This window comes from Halichoerus grypus, chromosome 10 (genome assembly GCF_964656455.1).
Source record: "Halichoerus grypus chromosome 10, mHalGry1.hap1.1, whole genome shotgun sequence".
NCBI classification, from domain to species: domain Eukaryota; kingdom Metazoa; phylum Chordata; class Mammalia; order Carnivora; family Phocidae; genus Halichoerus; species Halichoerus grypus.
The window spans coordinates 90046272-90063647 of record NC_135721.1 but is presented as its reverse complement, the minus strand read 5'-3'; the positions used below and the strand labels follow the sequence as shown (position 1 = coordinate 90063647).

At 49.6% G+C, this 17376-nt stretch overlaps 1 long non-coding RNA gene across 1 annotated transcript; it reads right to left on the bottom strand.

The window, feature by feature from the left end:
* Positions 1-76: 76 nt before the first annotated feature.
* Positions 77-16763, bottom strand: LOC144379248 (uncharacterized). Its single transcript, XR_013441919.1, has 2 exons — positions 7787-16763; positions 77-2516 (listed from the first exon to the last, which is right to left on the bottom strand). It is a non-coding gene; the product is annotated as an uncharacterized LOC144379248 (long non-coding RNA).
* Positions 16764-17376: the final 613 nt, after the last annotated feature.

Genomic DNA, 17376 nt, shown 5'->3' with positions numbered 1-17376 from the left:
CCCCGTGACGAGCTCACACAACATCAGCAACAGCCAAATTCAACAGGAACGATACCCGGGGGCTAGTGAGCCAACAAAAGCTTTTAAAGACTTTATTTAAAGTTATTTAAAGACATTATTTCTTTAAAGCAACAAAATTGAAAGAAAGTACAGAGATTTTCCAAATACACCCTGCACCCACTCGTACATAGCCTCCCCCATGCCTCATGGCTCACCTGCAGCATTGTCCATTCGCTGGTTTTGGACAAAGGGAAAATGACACACAGCCATCATTAGAGCATCATCCGGAGAGTTACACTGCCTTAAAAGTCCTCCGTGCTCCTCCTATTCGTCCCTCCTTCCCCCATCCCACCCTTGGCAACCACTGATCCTCTTACCGTCTCTATAGTTTTGCCTTTCCCAGAATGTCATATAGGTGGAGTCACACAGCATGTAGCCTTTCAGATTGATTTCTTTCACTGAATAATATGCATCTGAGCTTCCTCCATGTCTTTTCATGGCTTGATAGCTCATTTCTTTTTATTGCTGAATAATATTCCATCGTCTGAATGCACCACAGTTTATTTATCCGTTCACCTACTGAAGGACATCCTGGCTGCTTCTAAGTTTTGACAATGATGAATAAAGTTGCTCTAAACACCCACATGCAAGTTTTTGTGCAGACATCAGTTTTTCACTTCTTTGGGTAAATACCAAGAAGCACAACTGATCATATGGTAGAAATATTTCTAGTTTTGTAAGAAACTGCCAAACTGTCTTCCAAGGTGGCTGCAGCATTTTGCATTCCCACCGGCGGTGAGTGAGAGTTCCTGTTGCTCCATGTCCTCGTCAGCACTTGGTGCTGTCTGTCTATTGGGTTTTGACCATTCTAATAGGAGAGTAGTAGCAACCCATTGTTGTTTTCATTTGCATTTCCTTGATGAGTATAATGTGGTGCATCTTTTCATATGCTTGTTTGGCATCAGTACATCTTCTTCAGTGAGGTATCTGTTGGCCCATTTTTTAATTGAGCTATTTGTTGTCTTGAGTTGGAAGAGCTCTTTGAATATTTGGGATAACATCTTATCAGATGTGTTGTTTGCAAATATTTTCTCCTAGTCTGTGGCTTCTCTTCTCATTCTCTTGATGGGGTCTTCCACAGAGCAGAAGTTTCTAATTTTAATGAAATCTACCTTATCAATTCTTTCTTTCATGGATCATGTCTTTGGTGTTGTATCTAGGAAGTCATCACCACACCCAAGGTCATCTGGGTTTTCTATGGTAACTTCTAGGATTTTTATAGTTTTTATTTTACGTTTGGGTCTGTGATCCATTTTCAGTTAACTTTTGTGAAGGGCATAAGGTCTGTGTCTAGATTTATTTATTTGCATATTGATGTTCCGTTGTTCCAGCACTGGTTGCTAAAGAGACTGTCTTTGCCTCATTGCATTGCCTTTGCCCCTTTGTCAAAGACCCGCTGACTATATTTATGAGGGTCCATTTCTGGGGTCTCTATTCTGTTGCATTGATCTATTTGTCTTATCTTTCTCCAAGCCAGTGAATGTTTGTCCTCAGTAGTCCTACTTCTGAGCAGCCCTGATTCAAGGAGCCAGATCAGCCCCCTCCCACCCACCTCCACGACTGTGGCAGAGGCAGCCCCCCTGCACAGTTGGTTCTCATAGGTGTAACATGGAGTCTGGGATGTCCACAGAACCAGCTCCCAGAAAGGCAGGCCCCGTTGCCATCTCAAACTGATACAGGAACATCTTCGCTCAAAATCTGGGAACATTTAGTGAACTCTGAGCTCTAAAAGCCCCCTCCTTTCAGTCAGTAACTCCTCTGATGTAGAGAAGCTCTTGCCTGTTAAAACAAGTTGGTCCCTCGGAAGGAGGGCATTCCCAGGGAGTCCAGCTATCAGGAACCGCATGCCGGCTGCTCTGAGGGCAGGGGGCTTCTGGCACATTCTCATCCACCTGCAGGTCAGCCACCCCCAGGTCCTGTGGGTTCCTTGAGAACAGACCCTAGCACAGATAAGCCCTAGAGAAATTACTGATAGGCTCTCAATGGCCTCCTACATTGTTACGACATAGGGGCTGGCTTTACAGATAAGGAAACAGGTTGAAGCACATCCTGAGTAGGTGGCAGGCCTGGGTTTCACCCATGCCTCCTGTGAGACTCTAGGCCCACAGATGCCCATCGCTTTTTGGAGCACTCAGTAGGTGCTCAGTAAACAGTGGTAGAGCAGACGGCCAAGGAATGGACGAAGCATGCTTGGCTTCACCGCAAAACCCATTTTTTGCCAGTGAACTTTGCTTCCAGCCAGCCCAACAGGAGAGCTTCAGATCCTTGGGAGAGTGGACTCCCTGCTCACCTCCCTGCATTGTGGTCTGTTTCTTCCTTGTGTGTGGGAGCCAGTCCTCCGTGCGCAGGCTGCCAGGCCCTGGACATGATGGCTCTCAGCAGACAGTATGTGGCCCCAGTGCATCAACTCGAGGCAGGTGCTGGGTCACACCAACCCCCACGTTCCCGAAGAGGCTCTGCAACAAGACAGAAGGCTCAGAACAATCTCAAATGCACAAGTCTCCAAGACTTGTGGCAGCAATTAGGAACACCTGTCCTCTCACATGACTTCAGCTGATCCATAATGACTCCAGGGCAGCTGGTCCAGCAAGGTAATGAAGGGCCACCAAAGTGTCACCTCCCCTCCTTGCAGAAGTATTTTCCCTTCTGACAGCCAGGCCTTTGCTGTCTCAGGCCCGGCTCAGACCCTGGGGACATCTCCTGCCTTGCGTGGAAAAGACTCCCTTTTCCACTCTCCTTAAGTTCTCAGTTTGCCAGGGCCTTGCCCTGAAAAGGGTCCCCTGGAAGACAGAGCAGTTCCTCATTTTACGGAGCCCTTCTCCAGACCCCTGATGCTCCCACGGCCAAGCAACAGCTTTCTGAGCTTGAGAAAAGCTGAGCTAGCTGGGGCGGAGGGCAGGGGGGAGGGGAGTGAGCAGCCACACAGAGAACAAAAGGGAGAAAGGGCAGCAGCCCCAGACATGTGGCCCGCCCTGGCCCGTTCGTGGGATGTCCCACAGGTCAGAGTGGGGGCTGGGGCAACCTCAGGGGTCTCTGCACAGTTGGGATGGAGCACGCAGGAAGTAACACCCCCAAGCAGCCATTTTGGACAAAACACTGTGGTTTTTTTTACCTAGAAGCATCAAAAGCAGGTGTCCTGCAGACTTCTTCCTCCTAGCAGTGGTTCTCGGCCTCGGCTACACAGTGGGATCACCTGGCCAGCCCAGGCCCACCCAGGGAGCCTGCTGTGGCCGCTCGGGATGTAGCCCAGACTTGAAAGCCACTGGCGCAGGGCCCTCCCCCCGTGCCTGTGGGAATGCGCACCCAAGTGTAAGGGGTGGTGAAGGTGTACTAGCGAAGGCTTTGTGGGGAGACGGTGAGGGGTGAGGTGAGGGAGTGAAGATGTGTGCTGGAAGGTGGGTCAGAAATAGGGACTGGAAAGGCCGGGGTGCTGGATGATACCCACTCGTGTGGAAAATAACAGCGTATCTTAGGCTGTGTAGACAAGTCCTCTGCATCCAAGACCCCACGTGTGGAGATGGCCAGGCAAGCACCTACCAGCTGGACCTTCCCATGGATTTTACAATAACCTCAAGATAAAATGCAACATCAACCATCGGAGGCGCTAGGAAGCTACCCGGCGCAGGCAGATGCCAGCCAGGCACTGACGCTTGGAGGAGGAGAGGTGCACGGCAACCTTCCATGCCCACAGCTCCCATCGGGCCAGGCCCCCCTGCCCGCCCCAGGAGTGACCGCAACTCCACACAGCACGTACACAGAGGGCTGGGGGACAGCGTCAGTGCGTCCACAACCCCAGGAGTCTCAGAAAGGAGAGGGCCAGAGGGCAGAGCCCAGTTCCATGCATGCCACCTGATCCCCCCGAGCCTAACCCTCAGCCCCCATCTCTGCTTCTTGGGTCTTCCTTGCAAAGCCCGCCATCTTTGTTCTCATTCACGGGCACCCACATTCACACTGTACACAAAACATGCACCGATGCAAACACGCTACCTGCATTCACACACGCCGCGCACACCGTACACGTGCCGCACGCACCATACACACCGCGCACAAGCAGATACAGATAGACCTACTCCCCGAGGCCCCCGTGTCTATAGCCGACTCTACTAAAGGTGTAGAGAAAAGGAGAGGACTTACATTTCAGAGCAAGGTGACTTGGCACCTCATGTCAAGAAAGCACTCGGTGCTTCATCCAGCTCTGCCTCCTGCCTCACTCAGTTGGCACCACCCTCTCTCAAACCCCCTGCCCCTTCCAAGGTCACGGCTGTTCCTTGTGCAGTGTGGTTGAGAACCTCTCCATCTTCCCTTTCCAACCCACATGTTGGAGCCTTCACTTCCACCTCAAAGTCCTCCCCGCCCTCGCCCCCGGGAAAGGAACCGCATCGAGCCAGCGCTGGGAAGAGGCGCAGCACCTCTGCAAGCCCTTCTCAGAGTGCTCGGGGGCCGTACTGGGTACGCTGCATGAGGGAGCCCACAGAGAGGCCACACAGGGAAAGAGGCGGCTGCTGGCCAGCCCCGCTGCTCCCTCCAGCCCTGTCCCACTGGGTCGCAGAGTGGGTCACAGACCCACCCCCCAGAGCCCACCCAGGGCCTGAGAGGGAAGCGCAGTGGGTGATGGTCACTGTTTGGGCCACCACACTCAGGATGGTGGGTTACACTGCAATAGGCCATCTCAACACCTGCAGCCTGTTCCAGGTCTCCACAGCCCCGCACAGATGTCTCTGGAAGCACAGGTAATGCTTCCTTTGATGTCATATTTCCAGGAAACAGTCAACAGATGAAAGAAAGGGAGAAAGGGAGGGCGGGAGGGACAAAGGCAACCAGGCAGTCGGGTAAAAAGAGAAGAGAAAGTTCACTGAACTGGAGAAACTCCCAGCTACTTGCATTTGGGAAGACCTTGTCCAAAAGCCAGCCACGTCATAAGCCCATCTCTCCTTCAGGTACCCAAAGGCCTCAAGGGCCCAATGGAGGCCAGGTACCCCTCCTCCTCACCCATTTTGGAGCAGGACCGTCCTGGGGAAGTGAAGGTCAGCCGGAGGTCAGGGTCCTGCTCAGGTCCCACACTCACCACCTCAGGCTGATGGTAATGTCCCCCTTGACCACCAGGGCAGGACATCACTGCCCACATATCCATAGCAGACCTTCCCAGTCACCTGTAGCCCCAGCCCCTGCATCTGCTGACCATCTCTGCTTCCTGGGTCTTCCCGCCCAAGGCCCACCATCTTTGTTCTCATTCACAAGCACACACAGCAGAAGGGTGGTTGCTGCCTGAGATACGGGTCACTGCTCCAGAGTCTTTATCCGTGTGTCCCCTTCACAGGTGATGTAAACCAAATACTGCACAACTGGCACATGAACGTGGCCCCTTGTGTAAAGGTCCCAGTCCCGAGTCCCCAGAGCAAAAGCACAGTGGTGCCTATTCTCATCTATAATGTATATTTGATTAAAACTCACCCGGGATGCACCCAAAGATTTGTGCACAGAGATGTTCATCACAGAGCTATTTATCTGTATGAAAACTTACAAACAATGGGCTATACAAATGAGTTACATGCAAGAAATTACTCTGTAGTATAAAAATGAGACTTTCACATGAAAACTCATTGAAGCTACATGTTTATGGTATGTGCATTCTTCTGTGTATATTATACTTCAATAAAAATTAAACTTTTAAAGAATATTTAATGACATGGATAAATAGAAACAATATAATGATAAATAAGAGACAATTGCATATACAATGTGAGCTACATTTTAAATATATATAAAATGCTTAAATATACATATAAACAAGTGTGTGTGTTTGTTTATTACTGAAAGAAAACCACAGAAATATTATGAGAGATCTGTGGATAGTGAGACTATACACAAGTTTTCTTATATTCATTATACTCTGTGGTATAACAATTCAGATTTTCTACATAAAATATTATCACTCACCTAGATGGATAGGTGATAGAGAGAGGGAGAGAGAGATAGCAGATAGACAATATACACAGGATGGAATACTATTCAACCGTAAAAGGAAGGGAATGCTGCCATTTGTAACAGAGTGGGTGGATCTTGGGACACCTGGGTGGCTCAATCAATTAAGCATCTGCCTTCGGCTCAAGTCATGATCCCAGGGTGCTGGGATCGAGTCCCGCATCGGGCTCGTTGCTCAGCGGGGAGCCTGCTTCTCCCTCTCCCTCTGCCTGCCGCTCCCCCCGCTTGTGCTCTCTCTCTCTGACAAATAAATAAAATCTTAAAAAAACAAAAGAGTGGGTGGATGTTGAGTGTTCTAAGCCAAATGAAATAAGTCAGAGAAAGACAAATACTGTATGATTTCACTTGCATATGGAGTTTAAAAAAAAAAAACAACTCTCATACAAGACCAGTGCTCTAACCCCTGAGCTATGGAGCCAACAACTCTCATACAAAAAGAGATCAGACATGTGGTTGCCGGAGGCGGGGGCAGTGGGGAAACAGATGAAGGGGGTCAAAGGTACAAATTTCCAGTAATAAGATATGTAAGTAGTGTGGATGTAACATACAACATGAAGACTATAGTTAACACTGCTGTTGGTGTATTTGAAAGTGACTAAGGTCGCAAATCCTAAAAGTTCTCATCACAAGGAAAATACATTTTTTTCTTGTTTTTTTTTCTTTTTTCTTTTTCTTTTCTTTCTTTCTTTCTTTTTTTTTTGCATCTGTATAAGGTGATAGGTGTTAACTGAACTTATCGTGGTCCTCACTCCACGACACACGTAAGTTGGGTCACTTCATGACACACGTACACCTTACATTTACACAGTGCTGCGTGTCAACTACATCTCAGTAACACTGAAAGAAAAAAAAATTCTGTGGTTTTGTTTTCTCTGCAGTTCTTCAACGGTTCTCCAAAGTCGAGGAGGAGGAGAAAGGTGCTCAAAGAGCTGAGCCTCCTGCCCCCAGACCTCCACTTGCCTTTGGCCAGCCCATGCTAGCTCAGTCTGCTTGCTTCTCTCTCTGTGACCGGGGCGGCGTGGCCCTGCCCTGCACACCTGCCCGCTGTCTTCTAAGGCCCGTCCCCTCCGCAGGGCTCGGACACCCTGCTGGTAGCTGGCTGGAATAGCCCGGCACGGGGGTGGGCCGTGTGCTACCATAGAGGCCAGGAGCCCGGCTCTCCAGCAACTAATCCAGCGATGAGGACAAAGGCTCAGCAACCAGCTCAGCCTCCACACAGGGAGGTTCAGATTCAATCAAGATGCATTTGATCCCTGCCAGGATCAGTTCTCAAAAAAGAAAATGCATTCAGAACACTTGGACCCAATTCCTACAAAGCAGGCCGCGGTTTAACAATTTTATCTAGAAACTATGACACTGAATCCCCAGGGAGCTCGCCCTCGGGCATGCTGCACGGCAAGCAGGGCTCGAGGCCTGGAGGAAATCACTCGTGAAAAATAAGTAATCGAGAACCGAGGATCTCCTGGGAGTTGTTTGAAACACGTCTGAAACATGTCATTTGAGAAATGACAAGATGAAGAGCAAGAGAGAACACTGGAGAGAAAAGGGGAAGAATTAAAAAAAAACATTTCTGAACAGAAAAAAAAGTCATGCAGATAAATTTTAAAAATTAGTTTTTAAAATGAGTTAGTAGAAAAGCATGGTTGGGCTGAGGTGAGATAAGAGTTTTATTACCCATGAGGCTGCAAAATGAGTTAAGCATCAGCACCCAGAGCTTTGCAGACACAGGGACACAGAGCCTCACCTGCACCTTGTGAATTCCTACAGCTTTTTGGGAAAGAAATCTGCAGTTGCTGTTAAGTTTCACAATACACGCACTCCATGACCCAACGATCTCACTGTTGGAATTTATCCCACAGGAAAACAGCCACAGGCTTTGCAGAGCTGTACCCGCGGTGTGTTCGTTGGCTTGCTTGTGTGCTTGCTTCGAGCGTTGTGTGAGGCAGCCAGATGCCGGAAACAACCCGAAGGGCCAGCAGAAGACAGAATCGAAACTCGTTAAAAAGAGAAGTGGTTAAATCAGCAGTGGCATATTCATTCTCTGGAATATTAATTAAGTAGCAACCAAAGAGAATGGCTCAGATCTCTTCCTATGGCCTCCGTGGATCAACTCACGTACAGTTTTGTCTTTGTTTGTTGCAGCACTTTTTTTGGTCCTTAATTTCCATTTCCTATGTGTGTTTTAATATAAATATTTCTAAAGAGGCACAGTCTTGAATATAATTTAAAATGACATAACAAAATGGTCTGAGAAAAAAAAAAAAGTGTTTTTGTTTTTGATGTTTTTGCATAGGGGCCATCCCTGGAGCGGATCCGACATGCAGAGGCCCACCGGGGTCCTGGCCGCGTCCATTCTCAGCCTGGGGTCAGTCTTGGTTGCACAAGTGCTGACTGTGGTTTCACTCTTCATGCAGTGCACATGTTTTAGATGTGCTTCAGGGTGCATGTCAAATTTCACAATAAATGAATTTTAGCACTGCATGTGAAATCGGTTTCCAAAATCATAAAATGTAAGTCATAATTCGGTTTTTCCTGGCACAGTGTAAAAAAAATGGCAAAATCTTCATCAAAACAGGGAAAAATAAAACAAAGTGCATTATCTAGTGGAGAAATCTACCAAACATTTGGGCCCCCAGCAACCCTTTCAGTTCTGTGATACCTGTGCTAGCCTTAGCCTTTCTTTTTTTAATTTTTGACCCCTTTTACCCATTTCTCTCACCCATCCCTCACCTCTGGCAACCACCAATCTGTTCTCTGCATCTATGAGCTTGGTTTTCCTTTCTTTTTCCTTTTAGATTTTACATATAAGTGAAATCAGACAGCATTTGTTTCTCGGCCTTATTTCACTTAGCATTAGGGTCCATCTGTGTTGTTGTCAATGGCAAGATTTCCTTCTTCATGGCTGAGTAATATTCCATTGTATATCTATGCCATATCTTCTTTATCCACTCATCTATCAATGCACGGTTGGGTTGCTCCCATGTCTTGGCTATTGTGAATAATGCCACAGGGAGCATGGGAGGACAGATAGCTCTTTGAGTTAGTGTTTTCATTTTCTTCAGGTAAGTACCCAGAAGTGGAATTACGGGGTCATATGGTAGTTCTATTTTTAATCTTTTGAGGAACCTCAACAGTGGCACACCAATTTACAGTCCCACCAACAGTGCATGGGGGTCCCCTTTTCTCCACATCCTCGCCAACACTTGTTATATCTTGTCCTTTTTATAATAGCCATTCTGACAGGTCTTTTCACGTACCTGTTGGTCACTGTACTGTTAAATGAGAAGAATAGTTTCCTGGATCCATAGTGTGCTCCCATTTAAGTAAAAAAAAAAATCTCATGCATATGTATATGTTTGTAGGAGCACGGGAAGATGCATAGGAAGCTGCCAACACAGGTTACTTGGGGTGAGGACTGTGTGTGTGTGTGTGTGTGCACGTGCGCACACTAGTGATGAGAATAATTTAAAATCCTAAAGTTACAATCCCAGCTCCAAGAGTCTAATTACACCTCAATCACAAAAGTAGAATGCGCTCATCAAAATTAAAAACTTTAGCTTATGAAGACAGCATTTAGATAATGAAAAGACAAGCCACAGACTAGGAGAAACTATGTACTACGCATATGTGATAAATGATTTATATCCAGAATATATAAAGAAATACAAATCAATAATAAAAAGACAATCCAATTTTAAAATGAACAAAAAACATGAACAAATGCTTCACAAAGTAAGATGCATGGAATAATAAGTATGTGGAAAGATGCTCAACACCATCAGTTATCAGAAAAATGCAAATTATAACCACAGTGAGATGCTGTTCTGCACCCACCAAAATGGCTAAAATTAAAAAGACTAACAGTATCAAGTGCTAGCAAGGATGTGGAGCCCCAGGAACCCATGCACCCTTCTTAGGAGTGAACAATGGTACAGCCACTTTGGAAAACAGTCTGGCAGTTTTTTATGAATCTAAACATATACCTACCCAATGATTCAACAATGCTCCCTCCAAGGGAAATGAAACATAAGTCCACATAATGAACAAATTATACAAGTACATCTATAGTAGCATTTTTCATGACAGCAAAACCTGGAAAAAATGTCTTCGTACATCAACAAGTAAATGAACAAACAAAACGAGGTCTGCGGGCACCTGGGTAGCTCAGTCCGTTAAGCGTCTGCCTTCGGCTCAGGTCATGATCCCAGGGTCCTGGGTAGGGCTCCCTACTCCGACCCCAGAGGCCAGGCCTGCACAGACTCCAGCCCACCAAACCAATGGAAGTTGGCTGCTCCACATCCACTGTGGCCACAAAGATGCCCCCGACACCTGGTCTTCTGAGGGGCAAGATTCCTGCCCACACTTTCAAATGGAGGAAAGGGGGCGTCCTGAAGAAGGGGTGACTTATGCTGCACCCAGCTTTCAAGTGGTGGTCGGGACCTGAACTCAAGTCCTGGACACCACATCTGTGCTCTCAAAGGCCACCACCAAGGTCATATGTCCAAGCTCAGACCCTCGCATATCTGATGCAGCAAAACTGATTAAAACTTCAGGGGCCCCTCCTGTATGGAACATGCTGGATCACTATTTGGTGCGAACACACCCTGAATGCGCATGTTAATCACTATCTTGAGAACATAGAGGTCCTGTCCTCCCTCTATATTCCCATCAAGCAGAATGTGCAGAAGAATGGTTTTTTCAGCATTCAAGGTTACGGGCTCCCAAGGATGGCCAACCCGGAGTGTCTCCCTTGTAACGAAGAGTGTCCAGGCGGCAGGCTTGGATCTCCTTGGAGGGCTGGCCCTGTAAGGAGGGAGGGGCTGCAGAGAGTCACTAGGCTCAGTTGCTGTACTATACAAGCTGGCTGTATATAGGTGCTTTGTCCAGCTGTCCACTCCCGGGCTCTCTGTATGTAAGCTCCCCGACTAGACCTATGTCTCAATTACTGTCTCCGGGACTTTTCTCTGGCCTCATGGAAGCATTACCCACCCACCCTAGTCTGCTAGGGTGCACACCCCCACCCAGAGAAGAACAACCCTCTATTATCACCTCTGATGGAGAAGCACTGCCCTCCAGCTGGAGCCCATAACGTGATTTAATCCACTCCAGGGTCTGCGCAGAGCTCCTGCCTTCATTACCTCGGCCCCAAACATCCGAGTAAATTAGTCACGGGGGAAGGCTGCGGGCTGCAGAAGGTAATAAAACATATTGACACTGGCAAGAGTTAATTAAAGCTTCCACAAGAGTTCGCTGAAGAAGGGCTTTTGAGTTCAAGCCAAACCCCAAAAGCATGGGGAAATTAATGAAATTCACACCTATCCCCAGCCTGGCCATCTAGGTGGGTACTAATAAGCCATTGACAATTAACGTAAGTTTACTCCTTCTTAAATAACTTAATTTGCAAAAGTGTACTGTGAAAGACAGCATCCCCAGTCTGCAGACGGAGGCAAAGGCAGTCTTAGAGATACACACTTGTTTTTTTTACAGAACATTTTAGCTTTGGGCAGAGAGGAAATAAATAAAAGCAAAGTAAGTTCATCGGGTGCACCGGTTCATTCAGGTCGAATGATGATGCCTCTCCCTGGGGGCACGCCAGACCCCATCTCGGACAGTCAGTGGGGCCAATGGACACCCAGGTAGAGAGGAGAGCCAGGGAAGCCACTAGGAGGACCTGAGCCAGCAGCTGCAGACACGCAACCTTCCCCGGGGGACCACACACAGGACAGGAGCATGTTGCCACAGGGAAGGCGCCTGCCCCAACCCCCTGCAACCAGCTGTATTCGGGGCCACCAGGAGAGGGGTGGGTGGCCTCCCTTGGGGTAAAGACTGGGGCACCCTCAGACCAGAAGCATGTTTCCAGACCCAATCCAAAGGGACACCCAAGACTGTCTACACAGTTATTTTAGGATTAACTGTACCTCCAAGTGGCTGTGTAAGCTTAGACCAGCAATTCTCAAAGTGGGGGCCTAGACGAGCTGTGTCAGGCATACTTGGGAGCTTGCTAGAAATGCACATGCACAGACCCTGCCAGCCCCCTCCTGAACGGGAAGCCCTGAAGGAGTGCCCAGCCTCCGGGTTCTAACAACTCCAGGGAGTTCTGACTCTCTGTTCTCAGTGCCTTTCTTTTGAATACTCACACCTGGGAGGGCCTGCCATTGGGACCCTGGCACAGAAGGGGACTTGGTGACAGCCAGAATAGTTGTAACGGGGAATTGTAACAGGTAGTGAGTTTCCCGTCTCCAGGGGAATTTAAACAGAGGCCAAACAGTCATTGGGCAGAGTGGAGTCCCCAGGATTCAACATCCACTGAAGCATGGCTTACTTTGTGCTGCACAAAAACAGTACGACAAACTGATGGATGGACAGATCATAAAGCAAATGTAGAAAAAGTTAATTGTGGAATGAATTAGGGGGTGGACATTCATTCAACATTTCTGAAAAATTTTATAATAAAATGTTGTGGGAAGAAATCAAGTGAAGAACTTCATGTAATAACCATCCTTTGATCCTGGCCTATGGTTCTCTGACACTGAGTCCTACCACACACACAGTGTCATGTGTGTGGGGTAGGACTCAGCCAGCCGGAGGGTTGGATCAGTACCAGAGGCAGATTCCCCTGCAAGAGCAGAGATCACTAAAGATGGGATGAAGGTGAGGGAAGGGGTAAAACCAACCCCTAAATTCTCCCACACGAAGGGGGCTTGTTCAAGAAGGACCAAATTAGAGTCCGGGAATTGCGATCTGGAGCCTTTTTACAAAAACTACAGAAACTAATGGTAGGAGGAAAGCCGCTGATATGTTATCCGTGGTTCCATGTCAGCATCAGCCAAATGAATGACACCCGAGAGTTACAGACGCCCGAGGGAAGATACACCCAGAGCACATAATTAATGCAGTAATACAGGAGTCACCAGACGCAGAGGGTGACTGAGGCAGAGATGCCATCTCCATCGTTTAAGTCAACAAACATTCCGTGAAAAATGCCTAGAGTAAACACGGAGGCCGATCAGGGCCATGGGGCAGGTGTGTCCAGGGAGTGGTCAGCCTGAGAACCATGTGGAGACACAGCTGTGCATGAGGGTCTACCTGGATCCCCAGGAGCTTTTAAAATGCTTATCCTCTTGGGGCGCCTGGGTGGCTCAGTCGGTTAAGCGTCTGACTTTGGCTCAGGTCATGATCCGGGGTCCCGGGATCAAGCCCCGCAATAGGCTCCCTGCTAAGCAGGGAGCCTGCTTCTCCCTCTCCCTCTGCTGCTCCCCCTGCTTGTTCTGTCTCTCATAAATAAATTTTTAAAATCTTAGAAAATAAAATAAAATAAAATGCTCATTCCCAGCTCCACACCCAGGTCCACAGAATGGGGGTTCACTGAGAAGCAAATAGGCTGCATTTTCACCAAGTTTGCAGGGCTACTCTGATGAGCAGCCACCATAAGAACGAAGACTCACCCTGAAAGTTACCTGTGCCAGAAGCAGGTGCTCCTGGGGTCCCACCCACATCCCGGTGCCTCAGTGCTGACAGAAGGGGACTGCAGGCACCAAGTCTGCCTGAGTACTCTCTTACCAGTCCCGAGACAGCCCTCAGCCCATGACCCTGCAGCTTCCTGTCCCTCCAGAACACTGGCTCAGAGACCCCCAGATGCCCCACGAGAACCTGCTCATTAGCCCACCCTGAATGCTATGTCCCCGCCCCACTCTTCCGGCCATGTCTCCTGGTGTGAAAATAGGACCACCCAAATGAGAACAAGCAAAATCTACTTTTTCAGAACTTGTGATGGAAGGGAGGTGAGCCCCCATCTCCTGCATGTGGCAGAGACTGGGACATAAGCCAGGGAGCGGGAGAGCTTTATGACGGGAAAAAGGGAAGGTTTCAGGTTGGTCTGGGGACGCTGCAGGGCAGGCAGACGATTAGATAGGGCATCCCATGGGACTAGTTAGGGAAGCATATTTGCTTTCTTCTCTGGTTGATGGTAAGTCCGATACAGGGTAGCTGGCAGTTATTGACCAAGCCTGACCGTTGGGCCAATTGCTACGGAGGTTGTGGTCTGGCTTCCTGGGCTGGTGTTGCAAGCTGTGGGTCAGAATCCTATTGTCACTGACGGTCTGGCCGCTGTCTGTCCTGTGCACGTGTCTCTCCCTGCGATCGCCTCCCTGCTATGCTGGGTACACCCCAACCTCTGTCTTCGCGTCTGTTCCAGGGACTTAGCACAGGACCTTCCCTGAAAGAGAAGGATGAAGGCTGATTGGCTTGTGAGACAGCTGAGCTGGGGGCATGCCCCCGAGGCCTCCCCAGCTCGTGGCCACCTTGCAGGCTATGAGGGTGCTCATCTAGTCAGGGGTCAGCCCTAAGCTTGGCAGCAACGCACAGAGGTCTTCCTCTTCCTGACATACAGGGCTCACAGGGCAATGCCCCCAGAGATGCCCAGGCCCTGACCGTGAGACCAGTTTGCAGATGTGATTAAGGACAGTGGGGTGGGGGTGGGGGGGGTTGTCCTGGTCAGCCAGGTGATCCGTCAGTGTAATCACACGAATCCCTAAAGGGCAGAGAACCTGCCTTCGGTCAGAGAGATGTAAAGAGGGAAGACATGTCAGAGAGATGCCTTCCTCCAGCAGTCAGCAGTCCCCATGTCCCTGGGATGGCACTGGGCTCTGGACACCGAGGCATCCTGCCTTGTGCCTTTTCCTCTTCATCCTCTCTGGTGCCAGCCTCGTCCAGGCATCGCCTAGCATCCCAACTCCAAAGCCCTGGAGTGGAGGCTTCCCTGGCAGTCCTTGCACATTCAAGGGGCTGCAGGTCATGGGGGCATCTCAGCAGGGCAGGTGGGGGACGATTTAGGGTGAACACACCGTCAATTTCCACACGGTCCTTGGCTCTCCCAGTGCCAGGTCATAGGTCACACTGCTGTCACTGTTCTGCAGGGTGAGGCTTAAAGGGCCTTGCCGGTGACTATAAAACAAGGTTCACTCTCAACACTACCACTCGTTCCCCTGGGCTCAGGCAGCTCCAAGAATGACCCAAAGGTTCAGGACCGCATGATGAGGCCTGGACTGGCCTGCACTGTCCCCAGCTGGAGCCACAGGGAAGCAGCATGACTGCCCTAACAAGGAGCACCCCAACACCTGCATGCCATGCCCTTGCTGGTGCTCCTCCTTTCCTTCCACGAGAGCTCCTACCTAATCATCAGAACCCGACTTCAATATCCCTTCTACGGAAACAGTGCATCCCACCTGTTATGGATGAGTTCCCTGGGGATCAAATGAGACGGCGCTGGGTGAGCAGGAGACTGGTGGGGAGTGAGGGCAGCTGGAACTCAGGAGCAGCGACGGGCGTGCAGAGATGTCCTGCCATGAACCAAGGGGATGCAGGCTGCCCCTGGGAAAGGGTGCAACCCCGGCAAGGTGGCTCTCTTCAGCCAAGGATGACCCTTCCAGGGCTGGGGAAGTAAGTACCCAGCGGTGGCCTGTGCCCATGGAGCAGCCCAAGCAGAGCGAGCATCCCCCCGCTTGCTGGGCAGCGCTGCCTATCCCAGCGACACGTTCTCCCCTGCAGGTGAGTTCCTTAGCACCAAGCCCGGGCCTCGGACACCTTTAGGACAGGCACGGATGGCGCGGCAGACAGAGCTTCTGGTCTCCAGACCTCCACCTGGATCCGACTGAGGGCGTGCGCCTGCTTCAGAATGCTCACACCTAGTCACCGTCAGAGCGACACAGCCCAGGGAAGAGTCCAGTCCCCACACAGTGAGCATGTAGCAGGGCTTCTGGGGACGCTTAGCCATAAAACGTAAGGGTGAGAGGAGTGAAGGAAACACCTCCCATCCTGTCAGTACCAGGTTCTGCTCCTGCTCTGGTGACCAAACCAGAGCCCTGCGGCCGGCCAGTGTGCGCAGCTGATGAGGCTGACCCACTAGGGCTCTGAGCTCCAGAACCCCAAGCTGAGAGCGCCCCCATTCCACACAGGAGAACCAGTGGAAAGAGCTAGCAACTCTGTCCGACGAAGTTCACCAGGCTACAGACAGGTAAGTAAAATACAGAACGCCCAGTTAAATTTGAATTTCAGATAATGAATAATTTTTAGTCCAAGCATGTCCCACGCCATATTTAGGATATACTTTTACTAATAATTCACTTGTTGTTCAAATTTAGCTTGGTGCCTCGTATTTTAACTGGCAACCTTAGGTAATGGGACATGCCAGGCCTTTAAGTCACCTCCATGCAGAGGCCACAGCACTGGCCACAGGGAAGGCAGGCTTGTGTCCAGCCTCCAAGAACCAAGTCCACTTCAGCGTGCTGAAAACTGACCATGCTTGTGCACCTGAATTCAGTTTCCACCCTTTGATCTGGGCTTCCGTCCCCACTGGAAAGTTCCTCAGTTCTCCTGGTAAAAACCAGCTTCTGCACACCCCCGGACTGGCTGGCACTGGCAAGCACATACGCTTGATAGTGACCCAGACACAAACCTGCTTCCCATCTGTGTCAGCTGGGGCCCTTCCATGTTGAGGGGGGAAAAAAAACCTTGAAAATCCAACATGAATGGTCTTACATGGTAAGGGATTTTTATAAGAACTCATAACTGGGAGATATAGCAGTATGTGATCTTCGGGGTGGGTTGATTCAGGGGTCGCCATGGCTGAATCTCTACAATTCTCCCCTCTTGAGGCTTCCTCCTCAGCCTGCCCTCGTGTACCAAGACACCTTCTAGCTCTGGGGGCTACATACTGCTTTATTCACCCAAGGGAGAAGGAGGGAAGAAAGGAGAGGGAGCAGGATGGAGGAATGAGAGATAGCTATTCCTCCCTCAATTATAAAGGGAGTCCTTCAGTGAACTCTAATTGAGGTACCTTCAGTCACTTGCCCACCTGAACCAGCTGAGTTGACGACATGGGCCAATCAGAACCCACTCCGTGAGCTGGGGTGGTGTTAGTCCGAACCCCTTGTCTACAAGGCCAGCATGCTGACTTCCCCACCGCCCGGCCCTGGCCGCGTCTACCATGATGGCAACAAGCAGCACCTTCACTGGGTAGATTAAGTCAGGGAGACAGGGTCCCTTTCGAAGAGGTTTAGACCTGAATCTTTTCTGGACCCACCTGCGGCAGACAACTCGCCCACATCGATGTACCCCCTCCCACGTGCTTTTCTTATGAAGTGACAGTGATACTGTCCCGCTGAGACTCGGGTTTGTTTCCTATCCTCTGAACCTAGATGGTCTGTGGTGACGGCGGAAGGAACGCCGAGCTCATTTCTTGGATCACAGCGCCAGCATGTGGATAAAATGCTCCTCACACTCCCAACAGCCCTGGAGAAGAGGGTAAACTGCATTCTCTGTGAACGGAGAGATACA